The sequence below is a fragment of the Lepisma saccharinum genome, chromosome 15 (assembly GCF_977018435.1).
Source record: "Lepisma saccharinum chromosome 15, izLepSacc3.1, whole genome shotgun sequence".
Taxonomy (NCBI): domain Eukaryota; kingdom Metazoa; phylum Arthropoda; class Insecta; order Zygentoma; family Lepismatidae; genus Lepisma; species Lepisma saccharinum.
The window spans coordinates 35,468,922-35,492,431 of record NC_139243.1 but is presented as its reverse complement, the minus strand read 5'-3'; the positions used below and the strand labels follow the sequence as shown (position 1 = coordinate 35,492,431).

General features: G+C 37.0%; 1 protein-coding gene across 1 annotated transcript in view; it reads left to right on the top strand.

The window, feature by feature from the left end:
• Nucleotides 1–23,510, top strand: part of LOC145999201 (uncharacterized) — a 67,312-nt gene that overhangs the window by 31,457 nt on the left and 12,345 nt on the right. The window lies entirely within an intron of this gene.

The following is a 23,510-nucleotide window of genomic DNA, read 5'->3' as shown; positions in this document are numbered from 1 at the left end:
TTAATATCATAGTTGTGCAAAAGAAATTATAGTCAGTGCCAAGAGATATTTTGACGAGAGGAAATGAATAGGCGCATCTCACGACATAAACCGAGCTGTGAAATGTACGGCGGAGTGTTGGGGGATTGCGTCAGCACAGTGAAAAAGGTATCTAAAGGAAAAGGGAACAACAAAAATATGTGGGCGAGTATTTCCAAGGTGTGGGGAGAAGAAAGATACACTACTTTTATTTTAATTATCAAGTTCAACAGAATCCATTATGAACAGCATTTTATACTTTTACCTTTCACTCATTTATTGAAAATTTATTAATGTTTTTAGTCCTTTTGTCTCCCTTAATGAACCCACAACTGCTTGCTTATTACAAGAGTTGCAGCTGTGAAACAGACCAAAATATAAAAGCAATATTTCAGGTGTGTTAAATGCTGAAACCACCACCAAAACTATATATGATGATTAAGTGAATTTTGCAAGATAAACACAATTTACAAGCGTTTTTGCTCGAAAGAGATTTTATTAAAATGTTAGTTGGTGTGAAGGTTTCAAATGCGCAATTTTCTTAATATAATTTCTATGCGCCTTGCTCCGTTTCCCTTTCTTATGAAATCGCTGTACACAGTAGGTGCGTTATTTTTGTATACAGAGAAGACTGGATCTCTCAATGACTTCAAATCATCCTCATCGAACATCGTTTTACTCAATATATCTGTTTAAATGTGCGACATAAAATAATACTGGGATAATTATGTTCTCTTTAAGTCCACTTCGGGTACCGAAGGAAACTATGTTCATATGAAGATAAAAGCTAGAAAAAAATGGGAAAAAAACCTGCAGTACATCAGTACTCCATTTGCAATATGATAAATATTTCATTCATTATTTTATGCTGCAACAATACTTTGTATCAGCTCGACTGAACACACTTGTGCAATTCTCGCAGCGAAGTGGCAACACTGCCTGAGAAGTCTGAGATTGGCCGCACTCTGCCATACATCATGCACCCATTTACCATATTAGGAGTGCGAAAGAATACATAATATCGAACCATATTTGATGTACACATGCCAAACTTCTCAGATTTGATCAAATTGCGTTATATCAACATTTTTTGCAATTTCATTGAATTTGTAATTACGCACTTCAAGTTTGCACGTTTCTCTAAAATGTCAATTTTTGAAGTACCTAGTGAAAATATGCATTTGATTTTTTCTACAAAGGTGCAAAAATAATCAAATTTCGAGTACACAAAATCTCAAGATTATATGGACAGTCAATTATGAACTGTATGGTGTTAAGTTCCCCGTTAAGAAGAATTTTCAGATAATGCTTATTAAAAAGTAGATACTTGAAGCTTTCCAATGAGGTATATTTTACTTTTTTCCTCCCACGGAGTACAATTTTACAAGCTCGTAAACCGAGGGCTCAATATTTTTTTCACGGATAGTAATACAAGGGTCGTTCAAGGTTGACCGGGATTTTCGTACGTAAAAAATCGATGGATAGCCGGATCATGATTAAACGTGCGGGTGACGTAATGTATTCCTTCGCGAGTAACTAGCGCCCGGCATGACGTATTTCACGCATGCGCAGCAGTTGCAGCGAACATGGCGGCAAGCAGTGTGTCTGTGGCTGTGGAGCAGCGGTGTGTAATCAAATTTCTCGTGAAGGAGAAAGTGAAACCATCTGAGATTTTCAGACGATTGCAAGCACAGTATCGTGAACAAACGATGTCGCGGACAAGAGTTTACGAGTGGTGTGACCAGTTTCGCGAAGGACGAGAGCTGGTGACAAATGAAGTGCATGGACACATTCGCCCGACTTCAGTCACACCAGTGAATATCGTACGTGTTGAGCAAATCATTCTTGAAAACCGGCGAGTAACAGTGCGGGATATTGCTGCCGAGGTGAATATCAGTGTCGGGAGTGTTGAGACAATCATTCACGACCACTTACGCTTCCGCAAAATCTGTGCAAGGTGGGTTCCCCGCCAGCTGACATTCGATCAGAAGTGGACACGCAGGACGGTCTGTGAACAGCTTCTGAATTGGTTTTGAGCAGAAGGTGATGAATTGTTGCAATCCATCATCACGTGTGATGAAACATGGTTGCACAATTCAACCCCAGAGACCAAAAGACGCAGCATGGAGTGGCGGCATAAAGGTTCCACGCCCCCCAAGAAAAGCAAAACGCAGCCGTCCGCTGGAAAGATCATGGCAAGTATCTTCTGGGACATGAAGGGCGTTATCCATGTGGAATTTCTGGACAAAGGGAGCACGATTAATGCCCAGTATTACTCCACATTGTTGAGTGGTGCTGTACGAAAGTCCATTCGCAAGAAACGACCTGGGATGTTGTCTGGAAATGTCATTCTTCTCCATGACAATGCCCGCCCTCACACAGTCAATGTGACAACAACAACTCTGGCCGACATGCGCTTGGAAGTTCTACCCCATCCCCCCTACAGTCCGGATTTAGCCCCAGTGATTATAATTTGTTTGCACCCCTTAAAGACCATCTGGAAGGGAAGAAATTCACGACAGACGAAGCACTGCGGAGCGTTGTCCTCCAGTGGCTACCACAACAACCAAGTTCTTTTTACGCCAAAGGAATTCGGGAGCTGCCAGAACGATGGTAACGGTGCCTCGGCGCGCACGGAGAATACTTTGAAAAACTGACATAGTTTGGTGTTTCTTCTGCTACCTATTTCCTCTGCAGAAATAAAAGTCCCGGTCAACCTTGAACGACCCTTGTATAATATGCAAAATGCATGTCAAGCAAGCTGTTGACAATTGTGTAAGCAATCTACCCTACACAAGAATCCACATCCCTCGAGGAGTGCCAGAGTTTTCCTTTTTACATGGTAGTTACAGGACTAGGAAGTCATTTGAAACTTGATGGTGTTTCGTCAGTCCAACATTAGAACCTCTGTTAATGTGGCCGATGTGAATTAGTTTCACATACCATCAAGAAATTCAATTTATGTAAGTCACAGGGACCTTGAGATTATTAACGCTTATCCTTTTGTAACATTTGCGACTATTTTACTCACGAAATCTTACATGTAAGTAAATTGAACGTCTTCACCTACTGAACACAAGATGTTCACTTTACGGCCATCAGATGGCATCCCAGTCTGACAGCTCTTTGCTGCCACCTAATGGCGACATTATGCACTAAGTCTGGTTGGAGTGAGTCGTAAGTTTTTTAATTTACTTCGGTCACAGGAATCGTGCAGACTACTCCACTTTCACTCGTACTCCAGCTTTCCGTGTCCAGCCAAGCCACGTACCATGCAACGGTCTTTCCAACCTGCCTTGACGTGAAGGCAGCCATTTGCATTTCATGAAGGACCTTATGCAATTGATTATGTGAGGTTAGGAATTTGGCAGTTAATTCAGTTATGGTACGCCAAGTTTCATGTAAGAAACCCAATGTAAGGTACATAAATCTCCACTGAGAGTTTTTGGAACTAGAAAGTGATTATATAAGAACAGTACAGAACATATGTTTATTTTTGAGTGAATTACTATGATTATGTAATTTTTGTAACATGCGAAATTTTGCTTAAAGACTTTGAATTCTTGCACGAATAATGTTCGCAATTTAAAATAAACGAACCATATTCAACGATCATACAAATCTTTCAACATTCTTTAGACGTGATTGAACTTAAATGTGTCTTTACCTAGAAGACTATGAACTGAATTTGAAAATGCATAATTTTGACCACGTAGTATGCTTCAAATAAAAGAATAGTGAATTTTTGACAATGCAACTTCGTAGTGTGATTAAACTACAATGAACCTAAGCAAGAAGTATACGTATAACGCAAATTTTGCCTTTGCAATTAGCATTAATATTGTGCAGATCTGAATGCGAAGTTATTGCCAAGTAAGGTTCATGAATATGATATAAATGTGCAAGGTAGGTCAAGAATTAAAACCCAAATATAATCTTGGTTGATTTAAGAGCTAAATTAAATATTCTTGATTCACCAATCTTGCTGGCAAGATCCACCAAACAATACGTACGTCATCACATGAGTAAAGTTGAATTAAATTATTTTGTAAGATTGTTTCTTGTCAAACCTCTAACAAATTGTTCGTGTGGTAAGTGTTTACTGTCTCCTTCATTATTTGTATTTATCCGCCCTTCTGGCATCATTTCTAACCCTATTGCTGTGTGTATATATATATATATGGTTACGTGTACACGCTGGTCGTGTGTGTATCTGTTCGATGATACAAAATATTGAATGTTAATGAATGTTGTGTTTTGCAATGTTTTGGCATTAATTGTGTTGATGTTTATGAAAGATTAAAATGTTCCTGTTTACGAAGAATAAATTGCATGTTCATTGTTAAATGAATTCCTTGTTGCAATTTTTATAAAGCTATTTGCCTTATGCCAGTCAAGTGCAAGGATTAAACTAAGTACATGCGTCACACACAAGAAAGGTATCGACGTGTGGTTGATGCAAAACATTAAGTGTGCTTTTCACACCCAACCTAGATCAATCGCTACGAAACAAGAGTGAATGATAACCACAAAAATTGAATTGTGCAATGGTTATTTTAATTAGCAGTAGACTATAATAATACATACAGTGTGTATGAATACAATTCTATTTGTGTTGTTTATCTGACAGTACAGCAAATGGGGAAACGTTAAATTAACCAACTGTTTAGTGATGATTACAATGGAGAAGGTGTAATTGCTATTCATTGTCGGACCCTTTACAAGAGATAGGGCTTACCTCGTGCTTTTCATTAATTTTCCTTGTAAACTCCTGTGGAAAGTACATCGAAATATGTACATTTGTGATTGCTCGACCAGGTTTCTACCATGTTGAGTCATTATCACCAATTGCATGCTTAATTGTATATTGGCTGACTTCAACCAAACCCAAGTCCAGCATTTCACTTTGTAACTTTAACATTCACTATTTTTCCATAAGAATGTGTCACGATTATAACAAACTGACTACCACATATTCTCCTAATTTATTTTGATAGACTTGAAATATAGGTTTTTGTGTTTAGGTTATTGTACATCACTTTTCTGGCCTTAAAAATCATATATCGTCTCTTGGTTTCATTTTGACTATTTTTTTTCTTCCACTTCCACCTGTTTATTAAAATGTGTGGGTGCATCGGGAGTGCCAGCTATTTGCATCCATCTCGAAGATACTAACTAACCAAAATTTATTTTCCATCATGTTACTATCAGTGCAGTCTCTAGAACTAGATAACTTTGCAACAATTTGGGCAAATGAATTGTTGAAAAGAAACTTCACATTATTCCCAGAATTCAGAGAATTCCCGTTCAGTATACAACCTCTTCTGTATTGGTAATTACACAATGCCACCTTGATGATTGAGTGTGATGAGTGACAAATGATCTCAGCACAGAAGGTTCCAGGCTTCATTGTCTTGATATCCAAAAAGAAAACAAACCTCACATTAAATAACAAAAATTCATATACTTATATAATGCGGTTGTTAACATTTTATGCTAACATTTCCCAAGAATTTACCAATCATTCACTTTCTGAATATTCAACTGTGCAGTGGTATCCATTTAGAGAAATGCCTATTCATGTTCAAAGAATGTTATTACAATGATAATAGAAATTAAATACAAAATATAAGTGTTGTTTACTAATACATCATAACTAGAGCTGAGCCGATGCCGATACCATGACCTATTCCTACTGATGCCGATACTTGTATAATTCCAGTATAAAATAACAAAGGCTAGTTACTGAGTCATACTAATTCTTCACATCACTAGGCACATACCTAAAAATATAATTTGGGGAGCCAGTCCGAGTGTTTCTATTTATACGTTAAAATAATTATAGGTCGATTCATAATAATACGTAAATTAATGAATTAGTACTTAATTTCTCCGATGGATATGTAACCACAGACTAAGAAACTGAGGAAAGACAACGCTAATACCTATTTTGTTCTTTGTTCTTGACTAAAAAATATTGTTATTACATAAATAGTAAAAAGACGCTATAAAATCAGAGATGAAACAGCAAATATTTTCCACCTAGCTTACGTGTAATTGACTGCTAAAATTTGTGTACTGACAACTGTCATGGCAAGGAAATTAATGTCAAAGAAGTAAAAAATTGAATATTTATTGAATAAGAAAAAGACTGATGGTACGTCCATTTGATGAAAAGTAAGGTTTGTCATATATATATTTTACGTACATTATTGTAAGTAGTGGTGTACATAAATCTTTATAGGTAATAGTGGTAACTCCGTCACCTTGTAATCAATAGATCCTAGGTAAGATACTCAGTGGAGGCACATAGTGGTTTGGGTCCCACTTTAAAATGTGGGTCAAGTACCAATAAACATATCTGTGCATAAAGTGGATTTGAAACAAAAACACAATCTTCCTTAGTACTATCATTCAAAGTCGTATGTTCCCAATCTAATCTCGGCAAAATAAATAACCCTCATTGGCCGACCTGTAGTCACACAAAAGACTGACACAGATGGGAAGTTGACAAGAAGAAATGGCTGAATCCCCTTAATGACATTCTGTTCTACTATGCCTTCTTCTGAGTGATCTGTAAATATCTCTAATTCTTTTTTTTTTTCCTTCAGATATCTGAACAAGAACTACATGGAAGGACATAACCAGGATGATCCAAGGTCAATTACGCTATTACCTTCAGGAAAATTAATTGTACAAGAGCAAGCAAGACACAATACAGAATGTGTCAATAGAGAAGGCAACTTTGTACCTGAACCTTCACAAAAATACTCTAATTCCAAGGCAGATATGGAAGATACCAAGCACTGTAACACGAAAAAACAACATATATCTTCAATGTTCAACCAAGTTTTCTCCAAGGAAGGAAATTTCATTACTCATTCAAATGTCCATGCAAAGGAGAAGTTTTTTAATCACTCAGTTTGGAAGAAAAAAAATATTCCTGAAGATAACCTTTACACAAAGGTTCACACCAAAGATAAATATTTTAATTGCTCAATTTGCAACAAAAATTTTACCCGGAAATCAAGCCTTAATATTCACATGAGGGTTCACACGAAAGATAAACCTTTTAATTGTTCAATTTGCAACAAAGATTTTACCTGGAAATCTAGCCTTAATATTCATATGAGTGTTCACACCAAAGACAAACCTTTTAATTGCTCAATTTGCAACAAAGATTTTACCCAGAAATCAAACCTTAATATTCACATGAGGGTTCACACGAAAGATAAACCTTTTAATTGTTCAATTTGCAACAAAGATTTTACCCGGAAATCTAGCCTTAATATTCATATGATGCTCCACAAGAAAGAGAAACCTTTTACTTGCGCAATTTGCAAAAAAGAATTTTCCCAGAAATCTTATCTTAATCTGCATATGATGGTCCACAACAAAGAGAAACCTTTTTGTTGCGAAATTTGCAAAAAAGAATTTACCTGGAAATATTACCTTAATATACATATGAGCCATCACACTGAAGAAAAACCTTTTAAGTGTTCTACCTGTGGCAAAGATTTTGTTTGTAGAGGAAGTTTTAATCGTCATGTGTTTGTTCACAGCAAAGAGAAGCCTTTTAAATGTTCAATTTGCAACAAAGATTTTTCCCGTAAAGCAGACTGTAATGTGCATGAGAGGTATCACAACAAAGAGAGGCATTTTAAGTGTTCAATTTGCAACAAAAAATTTACCTGTAAAGAAGATCTTAGTGTGCATTTGAGGGTTCACATAAAAGAGAAACCTTTTAAGTGTTCAATTTGCAACAGAGAATTTGCCTGGAAAAATAACCTTAATTTGCATATGAGGGTTCACACCAAAGAGAAACCTTTTAAGTGTTCAATTTGCAACAGAGAATTTGCCTGGAAAAATAACCTTAATTTGCATATGAGGGTTCACACCAAAGAGAAACCTTTTAAGTGTTCAATTTGCAAGAAAGATTTTGGCCGGAAAGATTATCTTATTACACATATAACACTGCACACCAAACAGAAACCTTTCAATTGTTCAATTTGTAACAAAGATTTTACCTGCAAATCTTCGTGTAATATGCATATGAGAGTCCACACTAAAGAGAGTCTTTTTAAGTGTTCAATTTGCAACAAAGAATTTGCTCATAAAGGAGATCTTCGTGTACATGTGAGGATTCACACCAACGAGAAACCTTTTTAAGTGTTCAATTTGCGAAAATGGTTTTGCCCAGAAACAAGATCTTAGTGTGCATGTGAGCAGCAGCGTAGCAACATATCGCAAGGCCCTGGGTGAGATTAGAATGCGAGGCCCCCATCTATTCTTTAAATTTGAAATCTCAATGTGGATCGATACAAAATCTTCAGGGATACATCAGCAATTTATCACATTAAATAACAATAAATTACTGATGACTATTATATTTATTATATTTATTATAATAATTTCACTCACCCTAAAAATGCCTTTGTCTGTTTTCCGGGATTTGAAATCTGAAGCTGTAGGACAGGCCCGTACCCAGGGCAGGGCCCATGATCCCCCTCGAACCATGAAAATTACGAAAATAACATTGACGATTTTTCAGATTGTGCAAGAATTTCGATTTCGTCCTTTCATATATAAATGAGTTTTTGAGGAGTGAGGGAGGCTCTAGAAGTCTGCAGTCTTTAACAATGAGGATTTTTTGTTTTATAACCATTGATGTAAGTCTACAAGACATCCCGATTTAGTCACTCACATTAGACATGTTCTTTATTTTAATAACCATTATGAATACGAATAAGTGTTCTCGGGTTACCAGCCAGATTAAATTTGAGTTGGCTTCCAACGTTTCGAGGGCATACATTGCTCTCATCTTCAGGGAATGTATATACAGCAGAATGGATACCACATCAGAGATATCAACAGAGCCATCAACAAGGCAGTTTCATTTCAGCAGACCAAGCACGGACAACAGTGTGGCCCTTAGAAGGGCCGATTCTTCACAGCCAAGAGAAGCTGAGCATGAGGACGAGCCCCTTACAAGCCCCTCTACCAGTAGCAACATAGGACAGGATCACCCTACTGTAACAGTTCTACCATTCATAGGACACACCTCTGGGAAGTTAAGAAAGAATTCTAGCCAGGCACGGGGTGAAGATCATTCACAGGCTGCCACTGAAAACCAAGGCCCTACTCCATTCAGTCAAAGATGACCTGGAACTCCGTATTCCAGGATTATAACGAATACCCTGTGAGTGTGGGACACCATACATAGGCCAAACAGGCCGCACCATTGAGCAGTGGCGGAATGAACATCAACATAATATCTGATTATTCCAACCGGAAAAGTCAGGACTTGCGGAACACAGCATCACCTAGGGACACAGAATTTTATTTGCCAACACCAAAATAATAGCCAAATGTGCCGGTTACTGGGACTGACCGGTAAAGGAAGCCACGGGAAAGCACCAATCTCAACAGGGACGTGGCACTCCAGCTCATTCATGCCTAGAACCCACTCCCCCGTAAAAACAAGACACCAACCAATGTGAACACCAGGATCCAGAGAGAGTCAATAGGAAGACAGAATCCAAACTCCGCCACATTATAGTAATGTATATTAACCTACACTGGTCTCCATGCATGCCCTCGAAACGTTGGAAGCCAACTCCAATTTAACCTGGCTAGTAACCCGAGAACACTTGTTCTAATCACGTCAGAAAGCTACAATTCCCATTACGAATACATAGGGTAAGCCGGCAGAATTGGGAGGTATGTTTTTTAAAACGAAGCATTGTAGATTTTGATACTTGTTTTAAGACTTTGGACCCAATTTATTATCTTGAGAACCTTCAATTACCATCTCTTAAACACACTTTAATTTTTTTACCTCCTTATTTTATGCATTAAAAAAATTAAAAAGGTAATTTACAACCCAATTACCCCCATGGGGGTAATGTGGAGGTATACCTAGAACTCTCAAAATCACTGCTCTACAAAATGAAACTTTTTGCGAGCTGTTTTCCGGTTAAGAGGTGATATGAGATATTTCAAGTACGCTGATCACGAATATGTTATTGGTTTTCTTCTATCATGTCAGAATTTTTCACAAAATAGAAATAAAATTTCAGTTCGAGAGCGGTATTTACATACGAAAATCAAGTTACAGACATTAGGGAAATATTACGCAAGGAATGTAAATCTCACAACAAATAGTCATAAAAAGTATACGAAATGTATAATTTGAATTAGATATTTACCTCATTTCTTCTTTTTCCCTATTTGGAAGCTTCGAAGATTGGATTTTCTCTTGTGAACGGTGTTTGGTTCCTCACGTAGCAACGTCCAACAGTAATCTGCCATCATTGTTGTACTCCATCTTCCTTGGTATCAGTGCTCCATGTCGCTAATATCTTGATGGAAACACTCTCCATGTTCCTCACTGACTTCACCTAAGTTAGGAGGAAATCTGTCCAAATGCGAGAACAGGAAATGAATTTTAAGGCTCATGTTGCATCCTAAATTTTTGAACTTGAGCAGCATATGAGACACGATGCTCTTGTAATTTTCATGTCTGTTATTACCCAAGAAATTTTCACATACGCTTCCGAAAGCTGTCCAAGCTTCCTTTTCCATGTTGTTCATGCATTCTTCGAAACTGGAATCTTGAAATGACTTTCGTATTTGAGGTCCTATGAAAATTCCCTCTTTGAACTTAGCATGTGAGATACTTGGAAATTTTTTGGTGAGGTATTTGAAACACTCTCCATTCTTATCGAGAGACTTAACGAATTGATTCATGAGACCTAATTTTATATGTAATGGAGGTAATAGTATCCTCGCAGGGTCAACTAGGCTGGGGTTTCGCCACATTTTTACTGCCCTGGATGCGTTCGTGTCTTAGAGGCCAATTTTTTTTGTGTCCTGTGTTTCTCTCTATCTCTACTGTCCCATTCGCAAATATAACATGGATATTTTGTGTATCCTAGTTGATGTCCCATCAATAAACAAATAACTTTTAGGTCACCACACAAAACCCAATTCTGTTCTCTTCTGCAAGAGCAGTGACATATTTTGGTAATTCTCCTTGAGGTGTACGGAATATGCTAATGGCACAGAAGGGTATTGTTTTCCATTGTGTAATACGACAGCCTTTAAACTTAACTTGTTTGAATCTATGAATAACCTCCAATCCTGTGCAGAATAGCCATTCCCTGTAAGTCTCATCATGAGTTTGGTCGCATCATTACAATACACCAAATCTTCTTCCGCAGAAAAGTATTCCTGTTCCCGATGCCTAAATAATGTTGAAGATGTCCCTGCAGCAAGTAAATTTTTCTCTTTCAATCTCGATCCTAAGAGTTCAGCAGCTTGCTTTGATAAATTCAAATCTCTCACCAAATCATTAAGTTCTGCTTGCGTAAAGAGCTGGGGCTCGTTTCCCTCCTGAACGCAGTAATCATCATCTTGTGTGTCGCTCATGGAATTAGAATCCGAACCTAGCTGTAAACCATTTGGTGGATCAGGTACCGGGACATCAGGACCGTGAGGTACAGGTCGCATTGCCGATCGCACATTACGATACTGTATTGTTTTTTTTTTTTTTGTTCTTTGCATTAAAACCTTTCACTTCACAAGAACAAAAGTAACAATCACTGCTGTGATTAGTTGCCTCCCGCCACTCCATAGGGACACCAAAAACCATAGCTTGCTTCTTACCTTTTGTCCAGTTCCTTAAATCTTTTACACAAACTCGGCACACTGTGTGGGGTGCAAATGATTTATCTTGATACCCTAGTTTAATCCCGAAATAAGCATGATATGCTGCCTTAACAAATGACGTAATTTTTTGCCTTTGCTTCAACACCACGTAACTTCCACAGATGTAGCAAAAATTATCGGGATTGTTTTTGCACTTCCTACGTTCCATTTTCCTACATGTACACTCAATCAACCGCGCAACAACTAGAGATGACAACTAATGTCACATTGGTGGGAAACTTTTGTCGCATCCACCAACTACTGCCATCTAGTATTTCGCACTTCGTGATACTGTCTGCTGCTGCCATCTGCTGTGAAATTCATGAACTAAGTACACTAACAGGTTACTCTGTGTATGTCGCATGAGCTGTACTGTTTCATTTGCAAAAAAGAAGATATATTTCATAAATATCTGTTAAAAACGAATACGTCCATATTGAAATATTGGCATTATTCAATGTAAATATCAAATTTCTGAACTTCGAGTTTTGTGCAAAAACTGTACGTGATGGAGCAAAACAAACATCATTTCCACATCGAAATCATTAAGAAAATGTCAACATTTCCCAAACAGCAAAATCACTGTAGAGCAGTGATATTAGTGCTACAGTCTGTGGACACAAGGGTGTTAAAGAATAATGTAAAAACTACATTTTACACTCAGTTTTAATAGGAGAAAAAAATTAAAAATACTTTTTTAAATTACAAATGTTTTTAAGAAAACTTTGCAATTTTCTTAAAACTAAATAAAACAGTATTATCCCAGTATTCTAGGCCTTTAAAAAACCCACTGCTTACAGTTTATATATGTAGGTAAATGATAATACATAAAGTAAATTTTTTGGTACAACCTAGAACTTTTTAGAGTATCTCAAAACTTTGGAAAACATGTGGGTAATTGGGATGTAGTTTTCTCCCCTCTTTAACCCCCTCCCCCCATTTAAAGTGCATGTGTTAAGGTTTTTAAAAATACTTCATACTCCTTGGAATATATTTACTTGTTTTAAGGCTAAAAATCAAACAATTCCCACTTGACAGGAAACTAGTGTTACATTTAGTTAGGCAGGACAAACATAGTTTTTTTTACTTTTAAAGTCAGAAAAGTGCAGTAGTCGAAACAATATTTTTTTACTTGCTAGAGAATTGAAGCAAAATGCTGAAAAAATATAATTAGTGCCAAATGAATAAAGCTATCATTCCATGTACTAGTTATTGTTTTATGACAATACAGGAAATAAATAAAAATAAAATAACATGATACCACCCAGTTACCCCACCCACCCAATTCCCCTCGCTTACCCTACCATTTAATTTATTTATAAATATTTATAAATATATTGTTTCCTAACTCTTCTAGGTGTGATTATTATGACTGATTATGACTGTTCAATGGTGCCGGTGAGTTGATTTTTTTGTTACTTTAGACCATAACATTGCAACTCTACAATTGTACAGCCAATCACACAGATAATAAATAGTAGGCCAATTTATCATCACTATTTTCATTATGTTTTACTCTAAATCTTGTGTTGTTATAAGAGATGAAATTCTGTTGATGCAAAGCTAATGTTGACATCTGCTTAGTGACCGTTTTATTTCAACCCATTAACGCCACACTGTGGAAAACACAGTGAGTGAAAATAGTAATGGACATGTTACTTTTGCCGTTGTGTGTACACTTAGCACTAGGTGCAATACTACCATAACATTGGAGGTCACATCTAATACTCAACAGCATTTTTACGACCTCCGTGATGGAGTGGTTAGCACAGCGTGATATGATACCATGGGCACAGGGTTCGAATCCCGGGCTGGACATGGGTGTTCTTTGTGCGGGGTCCTTTATCAATTTCATCATATCATCACTCTTTCTGATAGTAGTGATTTGCCAAAAGTGTCAGAAAATCGACGGAAAATAATCAAAATCAATTCAAGAGCATTACGGATCTTCCCTTTGTTCCACATTTTTGGATCTCCCTCCCCGCTGCCTCAAAAAATCCTTGGTATAGGCGTACTGTAGGAAGGACGGAAACAACGCAAGCATTTAAATGCCTCACACTTGCTTCATGTAGTGCTTTATTTTTAACTTATTGTAATTCAGAGTGCAAGGTCAAGAGAAGGAAGAAAATACAAGAAAAAGTGCATTTTATTCCATAAAATAATAAATGAGTAAAAATGTCCAATCAAGTTATCGTGAATTTTTGCGTAAATGTTTCACTTGAGAAAGACTACGATAATTTTTATTTCTTTCAGGCCCCCTTAGGCTTAGGTGCCGCCAGCTTGTTGTTACGCTTCCTGATTTGACGTATCCATTCAAATTTTAAGGTTTAACTAGAAATTAAACCAGATAAAAACATAATGTTTTACAATTATTGCCCACAAAAATTAGGCTTTTCTATATATATTTTTTTCTCACTTCTATTTATTACATGTTTCATATCATCCCCATGAACGTGAGGGCCCTTAAGGTACGAGGTCCTGGGCAGTCGTCCACTTTGCCCACACCTTGCTCCACCACTGCATGTGAGGATTCACACCAAAGATAAACCTTTTAAGTGTTCAATTTGCAGTAAAGATTTTGCCCATAAAGGTAAACTTGCTCTTCATATAAGTTCTCAATGAGAAACCAGTAAGGCTATGCTGTCAAGGTAAAGATTGATTTTTTCAAACTGCGCAGTCTTAAAGGATTTAAAAATATCTCATGGTAGTGTTCCTAAATGTAAATTACATTGAAATGTCTTAAATTTGTATGCATCTCACTTGCAGTAGGATGCTGATCTGTGTGTTATAAAAATCAGTTGTTGCCATCTACAAGTCGAGCTATATTTTTTTTATCCAGCAGAGATCTCACCTATCCTTTCAAATGGCACCTTGTAAATTAGCAGTACAGGGTGGCTCAATAAGTCACTTAACACCCTCAGTACAAGGCCACTGCGGCATGGAATTTGAAATTGGCGATGACCAATCGTTATCTGGCCAAGGGGGAACCACATTGACGCCACCCACACGGTCGGCGGCCATCTTGAATTCAACTTCAGAATTTTAAATGGGAAGGGGGTTGTGCGAAATATCAAAATGGGCTAGAATTTCACGAGAAATGCAATGGTGAAGGTTTTTTCGACGTATCTTTAACCAGTAAAAAGTTATGACTGAATTCTTGTACCAATTTGCTCCTTTTCGAGTTGTTAGAAAAATGCCTTAAAATTTGTTTAGCGCTTCGGTAATGCATCGAGATCAAAGTGACGTCTATGGAGAGACGTTCGCATGCCATTGCACATTATTTTAATCGGATACATCCATGAAGAGCTGTGCATTATGAATGGTTGTCGCGAACAATTTACAGTGTGACGCTTCCATTGAATTAAAAGTCCTTCACAGTGACAAGGCTAATGTTTATGTTCATAAGGAAGTTCATAAACAGAATATTCGATGCTTTTTATCTGATAACCCATTTTTGACAGATCAAAGCTGAATGGTTATTGCTGGTAAGTTAATGGTGTGGCGTGCTGTGTGGAACACGATTGGTTAGTCAATTTTCCATCAACGGAACTTTAAATGCTTTGGGCTACTTGGATTTGTTAAATAAACAGTTTTTTTCATCCTTGCTTATGGAAGAAGGTACTTTTTACAGAGTTTTTTCAATAGGGAAGAACACCAGAACACTTATGGGAATGTTATGAACCAGTTTTTGTCCAAAGTTAGTTATCAGATGACAAGGGTCACATATTCTGTTTATAAACTTCCTTATGAACGTAAACATTAGCCTTGTCACTGTGAAGGACTTTTAATTCAATGGAAGCGTCACACTGTAAATTGTTCGCGACAACCATTCATAATGCACAGCTCTTCATGGATGTATCCGATTAAAATAATGTGCAATGGCATGCGAACGTCTCTCCATAGACGTCACTTTGATCTCGATGCATTACCGAAGCGCTAAACAAATTTTAAGGCATTTTTCTAACACCTCGAAAAGGAGCAAATTGGTACAAGAATTCAGTCATAACTTTTTACTGGTTAAAGATACGTCGAAAAAACCTTCACCATTGCATTTCTCGTGAAATTCTAGCCTATTTTGATATGTCGCACGACCTCCTTCCCATTTAAAATTCTGAAGTTGAATTCAAGATGGCCACCGACCGTGTGGGTGGCGTCAATGTGGTTCCCCCTTGGCCTGATAACGATTGGTCATCACCATTTCCATGTTGCGCGCTGCAGTGGCCTTGTACTGAGGGTGTTAAGTGACTTATTGAGCCACCCTGTAGTTGTAAAATAGAAGTCGTAAATTGCATGCTGCTTGCTTTCTAACAGGAAGTGATTTTTTTACACCTTTCCTGATCCAAGATACAAAACAAGGAAGGAAAATACCACGTCAGTCAACCTAGATTATGTAGACAGTTCATTGTGATTAAGGACTGTACATACTGCCAGTTTGATACCATGTACAGTCACGGACACTGTCTGCTTGTAATGAATACAAGCTGACAGTGTCCGTGACTGTACACAAAGCCTTAGATGCAACATGAAACTTTTGAAGAGAATTGAATAGTGAAAATTCAAGTTGGATTCTTTCCTCCATTAATCAGGCTTGTTATGCATCTGGAATACAGAGAAATGTCAGGGAATTTGACTTGTCTGGAAAAATCAGGAAAATGTCAGGGAATTTTGCAGATTGTCTGGAATTCACATGCATTTTGTAGTCTGCAAGAGAAAAAGTTGCAAAATGAACAAGCAGTACACTTCACTTCTGGATTCGGTTCTTGTGATTCCACTTCCAAATGAGATTCAGTTGAGAAACTTGTTTCTTTCGTTCTTGTGATTCTCAGCTTGTGTAAAATTATCGTTCCTTTGAGTTTCTGTAATAAATGTTTACTTTTATAATACTAGATATTAGAAAGAATATTAAAGTAACACTTGCAGTCCAGATATCTGATTGATAACTAAAGTACATTGACAATATCATAATTATCAGAAAAGGTTGGTGAAGATGAGGTTATCATCTATCATTTTATAGATCTTAGTCTTGTTGGCATATCCGATAGAATTCCTATATGCAACAAAAATTTCTCCAGATGCTGTGTACTTATAAATGTAAGCAAAAAACCAGCATTTTCTATGACATTATAAATCCACCAGAAAATGAAAAGTTGTGTATGGTTCTAGATGCACGTGATTGTAACAGCCAATGTATTTTATGCCAATTGTAATTTTACATTTTACTGTTCGAATTTTCACTTGTTCTTGTGCATGTAGAATGAAATTTGCTAAAAAAAAATAGTTGTAAAAGTGAATAATGGATTATATATTTAATTGAAAAACACAAGGTTCAAAAGCAAACATCCTGCCTGGAAAGAAAATCATTTTTTGACTCAAAAACCTGGAAATGTCAGGGAATTTCATAATCAAAAAATCGTAACAACCTTGATTAATGCACTGACAAAAAATACTGAATATTGAATCATTTTGATTATTTTCTGAGTACATTTTCTGTGTACCTTGTAATGATTCACAAAATCAGCAGTGCTACAGAACCTAGTAGACAGTTTTTGTTGTAAGAGGAACAAATCATGAAAGTAAGTAGGTTTTCTTGGTTTCACACAATGGTACTTGGAAAAGGATCTTGTGACATTTTAAACACTTGTCAGGGTGTCTACCAGTCAGGAAAGATGGGTAAAGGTCACTGTGGAATTCATTTTGTTTCATCTACATTCAAGCAGTACAGATTGAACAATTTCTTATTGTACTCTTCCCTTTTGTGTAAGTCTTTTAAGAAGGGAAACGTGTGTGACTGTTGGTATTGGCCGATACCTCGGAGACTTATTTTATTGCAAATGACAGAGAATGATGGACAGTATTGCATAAACATGTGTCATTTTAATAACTGCATTAGCATATAGTAAAACAAATCTGAAAAAATTATGCGTGAAAGTGCATCATTATAACACCAGAAGACATCATAATGTAATTGCAACTACAGTCTTGAAATCCAACACTTGGATGGACAAATTGCTATCGTTAGTGCAGGTGAATGTCCCAATCTATGGAAATTAAATTTGATAAAAATGTAAGCTATATTAAGAACAATTATGTTTTAACTTTTATATATCTTCTTTTTTTTAAATTTCTGATGTATATATTGAATGTACTGTATATTATTGCAACCCTCTTTTATGTATTCTAACCTTATTTTGTAAAATAGTTTTATGCATATGTGTTAAACACACAGTGTTCTATTAAGGTTAATCTGTTAACAACACTTAAATAAATACATTTCAATTCAATTCAATATATTTTTACATTGCTATTCTCCATGTCCAGGTTAACCCAAACAAGAAGAACGAATAGTGTTTACATGAAACTGAAGAGGAGACACAATTCATGTTTTTTTTTGTTTTTTTTAACTGCAACATTTCAAAAACCTCTTTCTTTGCATCCTCTGGCTCTATAGAGATGTTCAAAAATTACCAAATGTCACAAGACATTTTAAAGTGTTACAATGCTAAATGATATTAATTGGGAGTTATTTAATGTCATTAAAGGAATGTGATGTGATGAGCAATAAAACCATTTCATGTTTTGGATTTACCCATTACAAGAACTTTTATAATGTAATTAATCTGAGGTAGAAAAATATGCCAAGTTGCAGATCCATATCTTTTGTTTAACCGAAATTACAGGGGTCCAAAATGTGCAGTTTAGATCATTTTTTTTCAACATCTTGTTAACTTTAAATTCCAATATTTCGTTCATCAGAGTACCTATAGAAGTGATTCAGGTGGTAGCCATTTTCTCAAAAATGGGTCTTTTTAACTATTAAAACAATTATATTTCATACATGCACTATTAACACAAAGCTGTACCAAATTTAGAAGTGGGATTTGGGGTTATGTTTAACTTCGTATAGAGTAGGTTAGGTAATGCATAATAACTAGGGGCAGATTTTTAGGTTCTGAGAAATAGGGATTTAGGAATTCATAAACTCCATTTTAGGACTGTTAGGTGCTTATAATCTATTAATAGCTACAATTATTAATTAATAATAATTTTGTGAAATACCTAATATTAGATGCAATTTGTATAGAAGAAGCACTATTTTCATGCAGTGAATTTTATTCTTTGATTATAAAAATATACCATTGTCCAATATAAAATCTTTATCATATTTTGAAGTGCTGTAGCACCATACCTAGACCTGTGGTACAGTGTCTATAGGGTTTTTGAGTTATCCAACATTCATTCATTCCAGGCCTCCCTGATGGCATAGTGATAACGTCATTGCCTTGTAACCAAGATGTTCTGAGTTTGATACCCAGTGGAGACACATAGTAGTTCAGATGCACTTTGAACAGTACGTCCACTCCTGATAGTCTGTGTGTGAATAAAGTGGATTTAAAAGTACAACTTGAAACCAATATTCATCCGTCACCATGACCTATCACATATTCAGCCCAGGAAATCTGGCTTGCTTAATGAAAGCCAATCTAGGTGTGGAATGAAAAAAAAATTAAATTAAATTTTTTTTAATACATAGTACGATTGAACTATGGTAGATATATGTGTAGTTAGAAAGCCCATGGTGTCTGGGGCAGAGGGGCATCTGACTGCCATGTGGGAGACTTGCTTCAGTTTTCCCAGAAATATTTCCAACAATGTCCATGCAAAAGGTGGGCTCACCTAGCCTAATACGAGGGTCACTATTTATATTTTGAGCCTAACAATGAAAAAACAGGAATTTGGCATTGAAAACTGCTTTATTGTTTTTCGAAGTATTCTCCTTTATGGTCAATACACTTTTGCATTCGTTCGAACCATTTGTGAAAGCAGTTTTTCCAATCTTCTTGAGACACCTCCATAATATGGTTTTTGAACGCATCAACAGCGTCTTCCGCCGACGAAAATCGTTGTCCACGCAATTTATTCTTGACATTCGGGAACAAGAAGAAGTCATTGGGTGCCAAATCAGGACTGTACGGCGGATGACCCATCAATTCGATTTTTTGACTGTTCATAAAGTCGGTTGTTAGACGAGATGTGTGACAGCTGGCATTGTCTTGATGAAGAATGATCCGACGGTGTTTGTTTGTTTTCCGTATTTGACCGAAGACCTCTGGCAAACAAATTGTTGTGTACCATTCAGAGTTGACCGTTCTACGTTCCTCTAAAGGCACAGTTGCCACATGACCAGTTTTCCCGAAAAAACAGGCGACCATTTGTTTCGATGTGCTTCGAGCACGAACAACTTTTGTTGGATTGGGTTCATCTTGAAACACCCATACAGTCGACTGCTGTTTACGTTCCGGCTCATATGCATATATCCATGATTCGTCACCTGTTACAATCTTATATGCGTCTTTTGAAGCACCACGATTGTATTTATTGAGCATTTGTTTGCACCAATTGACGTGAGCGTCTTTCTGAGTTTTTGTCAAATTGTGTGGGATCCAACGAGAACATACCTTTCTCACAGCTAAATGATCATGTAATATTTTATATATGCTGGTGGAACTAATGCCTATGGTTGCCTCAATCTCACAGAATGTCACATGACGATCTTGCAGTATTAGGTTTTGCACAGCATCAATGTTTTCTTGAACAACAACTGATTTTGGACGACCTTCGTGAATCTCGTCGGTGAGCGAATGGCGGCCACGATTAAATTTGTTATACCAGCATTTTACAGTGGCAAAGGATGGGGCTTCATCGCCAAATGTGTAAGTAAGTTGATCGATGCACTCTTGTCTTGATAATCCACGTCAAAAATCGTAAAAAATCATCGCACGAAAATGTTCAATCTGGGATTCTGGTTTGGCATTCACAAAAAAAGTAAAAATTGCATTAAGCAGTTTTAAATGTGGAATTTCTAGAGTTTTAAAATATTATATAATTTACGTTCAATATTGTGGATCTTAGTGTTGTGAATTTATACAGATTATACCAATCAATTTCCCAATATTTTGTTTGGAAATCACATAATTGTGTGTCAAAATAGACAAGGATTTGCTGAAAGACCTGTTCCCTCAAGTTCTGAAAGCTGTAGGATTTTCCGCTTGTGCTGCTGTCATTTCTCAACATACAACCATCTTACGTGTAGGACGTCCATTTGTGGCTTATTCTCTCATGTCCCTCCCAGCGGGGATAAGTTTCACCAGGCAGTTTGTAAGCTTATCTTGGTTTGCTGTGTGTGTGTATGTTTTTATTATTATTATTTTCCTGGCAGAGACCTTGGGGAAATCATGTAACTGCATTCCTTCAGTGGCTTCTTTCAAAATACAAGACAGGCAGTCTTGTTAGTCGAAGCCGGAATTGTCAGCAATTATTGTAGTTTACCCAAATTACACTAGTTTATGAATTTGATCCGAGACAAGAAGACAGGTAGCGGAGTTCTTGGAAAACAGGGATGAATGTCACTGTGAAATTAGCTTTGTGTTATCTACGTTTAAGTGGGATGGGGAATCAGCAATTTTACTTATCCTCTTCACTTCTGTCTAGCGTGTGACCTCTGCCGGCATCGGCCAATGAGGGTTGAAGCGCCTCCAAAGATTTATGTACTCCACTACTTACAATAATGTACATAAAATATTTATCAGGAACTTTACTTTTCATCTAATGGACATATCATTATTTGTTTTGTTATTCTATAAATTTTCAATTTTTTACTTCTTTGACATTAATTTCCTTGCCAGGACAGTTATTTTTACACAAATTTTAGCGGTCTTAACTACATGTAAGCTAGATGATGATTATTTGCTGTTATATCTTTAATTTATAGCGTCTTTTTACTATTTATGTAATAATAATATTTTTTAGTCAAGGTAGAAAGAACAAAATAAGTATTAACTTTGTCATTCCTCCGTTTCTTAGTCTGTGGTTACATACAACAATACTCCATTCACATCGGAGAAATTAAGTACTAATTAATTAATTTACATATTATTACAAATCGACCAATAATTATGTTAACATATTAAATAGAAGCACTTTTATTATTATATTTCTGAGACACTTGCCTCAGACTGGCTAGCCAAATTATATTTCTAGATATGTGCCTAGTGATGTGAAGAGTTAGTATGACTCAGTAACTAGCTTTTGTTATTTTATACTGGAATTATACAAGTATCGGTATTGGCATCGGTGGGTATCAGTATCGATATCAGCAAATGGTGGTATCGGGTCAGCTCTAGAAACAACCAAAATTTCCTTTTGTTGTGGGATGTAACGAATATCATATAATTGTGAATGTGAGAATTGTGATGGTAAAATTGTTAAAAATTCTGACATGATGCGGGAAAATGTAGTATATTTCCATGATCAGCATTCAAAATACTTCCAGAAACAGCTATTGATTTTAAAACATCTGAACTTTTTCTCAAAATGTCAACGAGTATAATTATTGACTAACCCTAATATGTTTGGTCGAAGTTGGGAGAAAAATCTACTATCTATAGTGGAACCACAAGGAAAGAAACCTGCGCAGACCCCATCGCGCTGGCAGGTGGGGGAAAAAGACAGGAGGAAGAAGCCTTCAGAGTCGCCAACGTCAGTGTTGCCAGACCTATTGATTTCTCGGTAGGATTCCATAATAAACTATTGCTATGGCACCTCCGACGGCCAGCTCAAAAACACGTTTCCTGCTCATCTTTACTTGAACATGGAGGGGAGATGTGGAGTGGAACTCCACTCAGCCCTGAAAAGTGCTGTTTGAACTGTGAAATTATGTCAAACGCTACTCAATTGTGCTAGGACATTATTTTATTACTTTTACTACATTACTATTTTTAGATGGTTGTATTTTATCCCACCCAAAAATCTATTTCTATTTTAGTTATTTTACGTCGCTTTTGTGCCTCTACAGGTAAGTACAACAATATGGATGAATGAAAAACTGATGAAATGGATGAAGTGACACAAACACAGTGAAACGTCCTTGCCTTACGAGGTAGAAACACTGACTTCGTAGCGTGGGCAAATTATGTTATACATGTATGTGTTTGTGGGTGTGTGTGTGTATTTCTAGCAGATGGGAGGATGGGTGGCACCCTAGCATAAGCGTTGCTATCTTGAATTATTGAGGAAGACATGCTGTCTAATTCACCAAATATATTTCACATACGTAATGCATTTTTTCATTATGGTGCAGGACGCGTGCCCACCCCTATCGATAGCTGCACACGAACACCATCAGAAGGCAAATTGATTTGTTATTGTTAGCATTCGACTTGAAAGATTGTGGAAAATCGCTGACAACGAAAGGCGGCACGTTAGCTTCATCTGTGAACACAACTTTCTACCATTTCCTGTCATAAAAATTCCTCGCGATAATAGAGGCATCCCAACCCCTTGTGTCAATGCTGAGAAAGGGCAAATTTGAGGGTGTTTTCCACGCACCCTCTAACCGGAAAATGCGAAAGAGATGAAAGGTGTTGGTCGGTTCCTTCGGGCGGTTTACTTTCTTTTGTTTGAAACATGTCCACTCCTGAAATGGAGATCTTCGGTATATTTTCGCCGAACACAGGGTGCTGGGTTTAGCACCATTGTTACAAAAGTATCTGTGACGTTTACACCGTAAACAATGCGCGCCACTCCCCCTTGCCCCCCCCCCAGTGCGCACAACTATGCCCCCCCCCCCAAGAACGTCGTTCATCCTCTTCTATTAGATCATCGGATTTTGTAGCAGAACTTCTGGTTTCCAAGGAACAATCTCCCGAATTTTTCAAATCTGACCTGGCAACACTGCCCCGAACACCGATAACGGCAGGGAAGTTGCGCGAACGCTTTGGACGGAA